This window comes from Cebus imitator, unplaced genomic scaffold (assembly GCF_001604975.1).
Source record: "Cebus imitator isolate Cc_AM_T3 unplaced genomic scaffold, Cebus_imitator-1.0 Scaffold237, whole genome shotgun sequence".
In the NCBI taxonomy this organism is placed as follows: domain Eukaryota; kingdom Metazoa; phylum Chordata; class Mammalia; order Primates; family Cebidae; genus Cebus; species Cebus imitator.
This window is the reverse complement of record NW_016107552.1, coordinates 2461689-2470035: the sequence shown is the minus strand read 5'-3', so window position 1 is coordinate 2470035 and position 8347 is coordinate 2461689. Positions and strand designations below refer to the sequence as shown.

Here is an 8347-nt window from a genome sequence, read left to right as displayed (position 1 = left end):
CTCCTCCTCCTTCTCCTCCTCCTTCGCCTTCTCCTCATCCTCCTCCTTTCCCCTCTCCTTCTCCTCCTTCTCTGTTATCAAGTATGGCAGCATTGGGCAAGTTGGAGAGGGCCAGTCCTCCATGGCCCATGGGGAGGGCTTGGCCTGCTCGCCAACAGCAAGGCACACTAGCCAGGCGCTCGGCTCCCCTCCCATCTTCCTTGGCAGTAAGTCAGTTTTCCCTCTTACTGAATTTATCTCTGTTCTCCTCTAATTCATATTTTTAATGAAGCATCTGTTTTTTTTTTTTTTTAAAAACTAAATTACTACCTACTTCCTATGGAGAAATCAGAAAAAACACAAAGGCAAAAACCAAAACCAGAATACACGCTTCACACTCACGTGAACCAGAAAGCAAGTACCAATCTCCTCACCACCCTGAGAAACGCACCAGTCACACACCTGCAGGTGTTATCCCGCATTTTCCCACGCATATTTTACACGATTCACAACAAACTGTATGTCATTAAAACTTTCACAAACATTCTTTTTAATGACCGGACCTTCATGGAAAAGACATGGCTCCCTGAACTGCTGTTTCCCTAACATCCGTTTACATGGTTCGAAAGCTTTTTGTGGTTCTTAGTAGTAAGGTGATGAACATCTCTGGGCATCCAGCTTCCTTACTGTCTCCGGCTCCCAGACCTGTCTAAGGAGATGCTTCCAGCAACCGTCTTCCCTGTTGTCTCCTTGGTAACATTCTCACATCTCTGATCACACTGTTTGTTTATTTCTCATTTGTCTCCCCTCGGCCCTCAGTTCCATGAGGGTGGCTCTCTCACCTGTCTTGATCACTCCTGAATAGACAAAGCCTAGCACTCAGCCGGGCATACAGCAGGTGCTCAATAAATGTGTGTTGCGTGGATAAATGAAGGAGCATGCCTAACTCACAACTTAACTAAAATTGCATCTTTTCAATTTTCAAATTGTTTGCTACTGTGGTCAGCAGAGTTGGGCTAATTAAACTTCATTTTCTCCACAGGATCATTTCCCTAGGTCTTTGGGGACCTCATGTCTTCCTTTGGATCCACTCCTTGGGTCCTGGGAGCTGGGGGCAGTTGCTGGGAATCTCAGAGAACCCAGAGAAGGAGGTTAGAAAGCTTGAGGCTCCCATCCCTCAGTCACTGTGGGCAGCTTGGGGTCCTCAAATCTGGGATGAGTAGAACCGTGCACCCGGCTCAGTAGGTGAACCCACTCAACCCCGCCATCAGTGGCTCTTATTTAGGGATGCTTGCTGGAAGCTCATTGTCAGTGGATATTTACTGATCTTATTAGATGCCAGGAATTGCACACAGAAATAACTCCCCTGGGTCTCTGCCATCAAGTGACTCACTTTTGGGAGCTGGTGGTGGGCTGCCATGTCTACATGAACAGATCATTCCAAGCTGGAGGGATATGTGCCTAAGTGGAGGTGTGTGTAGGCTGAGGCCAAGCTGGGAGGAGTAGAGGCATATCATGGAAGGCTGCCTGGAGGAGGCAACCATGAGCTGGAGCTGGACTAAGAGTGAATCACCCAGGTGCGGTGAGGCCTGCATTCCGGCTACACTGAGCACCTGGTGCAAAGGTAAAGATGAGTGGCCCACTGGAGCAAGGACCCCGGGATGAAAGTGCGGAGACCCCCAGTGTGTCCCCGGCTGAGTGCTTGGAGGCTACTAGGACCCTCTGACTGCCAATGTCTCCGGCTAGTCCCCACACCGCTCCCTTGCTGCCTGCCATGTTTCAGCTTGTACATGGAACTTAGCTGAGATCTGCCAAGCACCAGATACATCTGAAATCACAAAGCTTTCATATTATTTTCTTCTTCTCTATAATTTATTTTCTGCAACCTAGCCTAATTGTTTTTTAAAGCTCCCAGCAGCAGTGGTAACAGTAATAAAAATAGTACTAATCCTTGCCACCCAGCAGTTTGCTTCCGGGTGTCACATTCCAGGCCTTGGCCCGAGGCGCATTTATTTTTTATGACCCAGTTGTCAACTGTGGGGGAATGGCGCTCAGATGGAAGGATGAGAGATCACTCGTGTGTGCCAGGGGTTCTGCCAGGAGCTTTCTTTTACTTAATTCTCCCAGTGGTTCTTTAAATAAGGAATTCGGATCACATCTGTTTTTCAGGAGAAGTAACCAGGCTCACAGAGGTGAAGCTACTTGCCCAAAGGCAGACAGCTTTTTTTGGTGGTTGTTTTTTTGAGATGGAGTCTTCTGAGATGGAGTCTAGCCCAGGCTGGAGTGCAATGGCGCCGCCTTGGCTCACTGCAACCTCCACCTCCAAGGTTCTGGTTCAAGCAATTCTCCTGCCTCAGCCTCCCAAGTAGCTGGGATTACAGGCATGCGCCACCATGCTCAGCTAATTTTTGTATTTTTAATAGAGACGAGGTTTCATCATGTTGGCCAGGCTGGTCTTGAACTCCTGACCTCGTGATCCGCCCACCTCGGCCTCCTTTCAGGCATGAGCCACCGCGCCCGGCCAGGCACACAGCTTTTAAGTGGTGGAGTCAGGACTGGGATCCAGGTTGGCCTGACTTTAAATCTGGCACTTTGTTTCTTCCCGCTCTGGTGTCTCAGATGGAGATCGTGGCTGAAGACCATGCGCTCTGAGGTCAGGTCCATTATGACCCCTTGGGTGACTTAACTTCTCCCAGCCTCAGTTTTTCACCAGTGGGTTGGGTAGAGCAACACCCTTGGATGACACCAAGGACTGGGGGCTCAGTAGGTGTCTGACGCTTACTGACCATGCCCTTCCCCAAATGGGTAGCCTTGGGCAAGTAACTTCATCTCGCTGAGCCTCCGTTTCCTCCTCTGTCAGTTGGAGAGACCCATGCCTGCCTTGTGGGGGAAACAGCGCCCAGTACAAAAAAATACATGCTCAATGGACACTTTCTCTCCTTCCCACTTAAGTGGACTCTCGATGCTGCCCTAAGAAGTGGATTAGTGAGATGCTGAGTGACGGGTAGAGCAGCTCCTGGCTGTGGACCGACACCTGTCCTGCAGTCCCCACTCCCGCAATCTCCATGAGGTTCACTGGCCTGTGCGGGCACCCACATGATGTTTCTTTTGAGATGCATTGAGTCAGTGTTTAGCATGTTCCTCCCAGAGCTAGCTTCTGGTCCAGGAGGCAGAGGGATGGGAATCCTTGGGCTGATTGGTTGTATAAACAAGGAAGCCCGGCCAGGTGCGGTGGCTCACGCCTGTAGTCCCAGCACTTTGGGAGGCTGAGGCAGGTGGATCATGAGGTCAGGAGTTCAAGACCAGCCTGGCCAAGATGGTGAAACCCTGTCTCTACTAAAAAAAAAAAAAAAAAAAAAAATTAGCCGGGTATGGTGGCGGGTGCCTGTAATCCCAGCTACTTGGGAGGCTAAGGCCGAGAATTGCTTGAACCCAGGAAGCAGAGGTGTCAGTGAGCCGAGATCACGCCACTGCACTCCAGCCTGGGTGACAGAGTGAGACTCTGTCTCAAAAAACAAACAAAAACACAAGGAAGCCCACCCGGCCCTGGGAAAGAGGGAGTGGGTGTGCCTCCCCATGAATCGGACTTGGACCCAGGCCAGCCTGAGACCCGCTATTGTGCTCACAATCAGGGGGAGGATGCCCAGGTGCTGGTTCCCTCTGCCAGGGAGGTCACCGGGAGCTCCAGCAGAGAGCAGCTCCCAGCTGCGTACCATGGCTCCTCGGGGCCCTGTGCTCTGCAGAGGAGACCTGCACCCCCAGCTTATCCAGAGTTCTCTGCACCCAAATGTGCCAGGTTCCCCCAACCCCCTGTCCTTCCACGTGGAGACACCTCCTGCTTCCTGGCCCCTGCTCTGCCTCTCTCATTCTGTTTACACTCTATGATTTGCTCCACACCCAACTCCTTCTAGGAAGCCTCCCATCCCTCCAGTGGGTTCCTTTACCCCTGCCCACAGCGTGTGCTCTGTGTGTCATCTCTGCACACCTGTCCCCTTCAGTGGACTGGGGGCCCTTTGAGGGCAAGGTCATACCTGATTCACTTGTTATAGAGTACTGGGCATGAACTTGGGCAGCAGTGGGGAATGGTGTCCCTGGAAGGTGGAACAGCCTAGGCGAAGGCACAGAAGGACAGAGGCAGTAGTGAGCGGAAAATCCCATTTATTGAACACCACTGGGTGCTGGCCACTGTGCTGGGTGCTTTATTTATTTATTTATTTATTTATTTAGAGAAGGAGCCTTGCTCTGTCACCCAGGCTGGAGTGCAATGGCGCAATCTTGGCTCACTGCAACCTCTGCCTCCCGAGTTCAGGCGAGTCTCCTGCCTCAGCCTCCTGAGTAGCTGGGATTACAAGTGCCCCACCAGCTTGCCCGGCTAATTTTTTTGTATTTTTTTTCATAGAGTCGGGGGTTTCGCTCCGTTGGCCAGCCTAGTCTCAAACTCCTGACCTCATGATCTGCCCGCCTTGGCCTCCAAAGTGCTGGGATTACAGGCGTGAGCCGCTGCGCCCAGCCGTGCTGGGTGCTTTATTTACATACATAAACTCATTTAGTCCACATAGCAGCCCTGGGAGGATGCTAAGATATGATGTCCATTTTATTTATTTATTTTGTTTGAGACAGGATCTTGTTCTGTCAGCCAGCCTGGAGTGCAGCAGTGCGATCATAGCTCACAGCTTGAATTCCTTGGGTCAAGAAATTCTCCTGCCTCAGCCTCCCAAGTAGCTGGGGCTACAGGCACCTGTCGCCCTGCCTGGCTAATTTTTATATATATTTTTAATGGATAAAAGGTCTTGCTACATTGCCCAGGCGGGTCTCAAACTCCTAGGCATAAGCGATCCTCCCACCCTGGCCTCTCCAAGTACCAGGATTGCAGGCGTGGGTCACCACACGTGGCCTCATTTCTTCTTTGAAGATGTGGAAACGAGCCTCCACGCATGGAAGGGACTTGAGTATAGTCGTGGGGTTGGGAATACAGAGTCGAGAGGGCATCCAGCTCCGTCTGGCTCCACAGGAAGCCTGGCTTCTCTCTCTGCACTGTACGAATCTCCTGGGCGCTGTAAACCCAGCCTGGTTTAATGGAGAGAGAACATTTTGGATTTTCTTTTCTTTCACTAAATTACCTGCAGACTTTGACCTTGAGATTTCACCTCAGTCAAACCCTGGGCATCTTATGATTTGACTTTTCTTATCCACTGATTTTCGAAAGTTGACGTAAAACATAGAGTGCATAAAGTAGACTGATTTTAAGTGTACAGCTCAGTGATGTTGATATTCTCCCTGTCTTTCTCTCTTTTTGAGAGAGGGTTCCTCTCTTTTGCCCAGGCTGGAGTGCAGTGGTGCCGTCGTGGCTCACTGCAACCTCGATTTCCAAGCCTCAAGCAATCATCCCACCTCAGCTTCCTGAGTAGCTGGGACTACAGGCTCATGCCACCATGCCTGGCAGATTTTTAATTTTATTGTAGAGACAGGGTCTCACTCTGTTGCCCAGGCTAGTCAACCCCTCCCACCTCAGCCTCCCAAAGTGCTGGGATTACAGGCATGAACCACCACACCTGGCCGACGTTAATATGATGAAACATACCAGCAACTATCCCCCAGATCAAGATACAGAACATTCCTTATTCCACCAAAGGCTCCTTTGAGCCCCCTCTCAGGCAATATCCGTTGGAAGTACCCATCTCACTCCAGAATTGTTATCTGACTTCTTACCCTATGTTAGTTTCACCCGCTCGTGAACTTTGCATACCTTTACAGAAACACACAGTGCAGGCTTTTGTGTCTGGCTTCTTAGACTCAGCGCTGGGTCTGTGAGACGCCTGTATGTCTCTGTGTCTGGGTGGCTTGTTCTTTTTCACTGCTGTGTAGCTCTCCAATGCTGCGTTCTGGGTAATATCACTCTTTGTTACTCCGTTCTCCTGCTGATAGACATTTGGGTTGTGAGTTGACTTATTCCATTCACTTGACTTCTTTCTATCTTCATGATTTTGATCCAAAGAGTTCCTTTTATCAGGGCACTCTGCAGAGGTGTTTGAAGAACAGCTGGCTCTCTGGAAGTTTAAGGAACTGTGAGCGTTTTCATGATCCTCATCATTTTGGATCAGAAACATGTATTTATTGATTCACATCTGTTCAGAAAAAGACATTGGGAGGGGGCGAGGAAGAGAAAGAAGCAAATGAACTCTAGCGGAAGTTTTCTCATTCTCTTCACACGAGCACCTGGCAGATGATGCAGTCCTCCTGTAACTTAAAGTCAAATGCTCATAGGTGACGGGGGGAGTCATAATAAATGTGTGGGCACTGTCCTTTTGGCGTCCTTTTTCTGCTACTTTGAGATCTCATAAATAACGGAGAGTATGTTGGTAAGACGCCTTCTGCCCCTCTGTTTGCTCCAGCTGCAGTTGCTAGGTTGAGCTCCTAGTTGCTAGGGATATTGTGATCCTGTGGCGGCCCAGAAATATGATGGATCAGTGGAACATGCTTTTGCTATATTAACTGAAATGTTTCCCAAGCAAATCTCTCCATGTCACTGTATGCTTTGACGTCATCCCAATTCGTTGATGATCCTTGCAAGTTTCCCAGTTAGAGGAAGTGGCTTGAATGGAGGGGACAAGTATCTTGGACTGGGAATCAGTCCCAGAATCAGAAAAGCCTACTTCTAGTCTGGCATCTGATATTAATTTGCTGTGTGATCTTGGGCAAGTGTCACCCCCTCTCTGGGCACTGGACACTGTGAAATTCAAAGACCTGCTGGCTTTAACAGCCTACACGTCATCACCCAAGTTCTCTAAGCAGGCCAAGTGCAAATCAGTTTCTCATTATCGGCTGGGGGATTATTGACAAAAGAATTCCCATTCCCGGCTCACTTCCTCTTCACCCAGCAGGCTTCTGGGCTAAGTCTTCTTGGCCAGATGGTGTGTGCACAGTAGTTTCAGACTAATTTTAATATTCAATCAGACATAATTGGGATCATAAATCTTAAAAAAAATCCTACAATGCATAAACATCTGATCATGTCATTTTCTGTTTCCTCCTGTTAAAATCTTTGGCAGGCTGGGTGCAGTGGCTCACGCCTGTAATCCCAGCACTTTGGGAGGCTGAGGTGGGTGGATCACCTGAGGTCAGGAGTTTGAGACCAGCCTGAGCAACATGGTGCAACTCCATCTCTACTAAAAATATAAAATTTGAGGGGTGTGCTGGTGCGTGCCTATAATCCTAGCTACTCAGGAGGCTGAGGGAGGAGAATCTTTTGAACCCTGGAGGCGGAGGTTGCAGTGAGCCAAGATTGTGACACTGCATTCCAGTCTGGGCAATAAAGAGCAAAACTCCATCTTAAAAAAAAAAAATGGCAATATTTAGCAGGGAAGCTGTTCATGGTAGGTGCAAGAAGCCATGTCCTGAAAGGAATCTGGACTCACTGGCTTGCTGTTGGATCTTGATTGATTAATGATGACTGTTATGAGCCCAGGAGTATGGTGGGGGCATGTATCAGTTTTTGCCAATCACGACTGGAGTTTAAAGTTTAATTTCGTGGTTGAGGCTTTCAAGGTTGGCCCATGCCAGCTTCTCCACGTTTGTCTTCTCCCCATCTCCAAAACTAACTGCTTCCAGGCCGGGCACGGTGGCTCACGCTTGCAATCCCATCCCTTTGGGAGGTCAAGGTGGGCGGATCACTTCAGTTCAGGAGTTTGAGACCAGCCTGGCTAACATGGTGAAGCCCCATCTCTACCAAAAATATGAAAATTAGCTGGATGTGGTGGCGGGTGCCTGTCACCCAAGCTCCTCAGGAGGCTGAGGTGAGAGAATCGCTTGGACCCGGAGGGCGGAGGTTGCAGTGAGCTGAGATTGCGCCACTGCACTCCAGCCTGGGCGACAGAGCAATACTCTGTCTCAAAAATAAGCCAAACCAAACCAAACCAAAAGAACTGCTTCCACGGACCACCTATTGTCTCCCAAAATCTCCTTTGCTCATGTGGTTCCCTTGCCCGTTGGGACCTTTATCATATTCAGTTGGCCAACTCTGCCTGTTTATCTGTGAAACCTTTATCACAGTTTGATCTGCTCTATATTCTCTTTGGTTGTCTTGGGTGGGGTTAATTATCCATTGTCCCTCTGATGTTCCATGGTGCTCTGCATAGAGCTATAGCACAGCCTACGCTGCAGAGCCTACATCTAGACCCTACCCATAGACCCCATACACCTACCCAGAGACCCCATATAGCTAACTATAGACCCCATACACCTACCCATAGACCCCATACACCTACCTATAGACTCCATACACCCACCCATAGACCCCATACACCTACCTATAGACCCCATATAGCTACCTATAGACCCCATACACCCACCCATAGACCCCATACACCTA

At 49.5% G+C, this 8347-nt stretch overlaps 1 protein-coding gene across 3 annotated transcripts in view; it reads left to right on the top strand.

The window, feature by feature from the left end:
* The window catches only part of MYO18B (myosin XVIIIB), a 285741-nt gene that overhangs the window by 41622 nt on the left and 235772 nt on the right, over positions 1 to 8347 (top strand). The gene's annotated exons all lie outside the window — the stretch shown is intronic.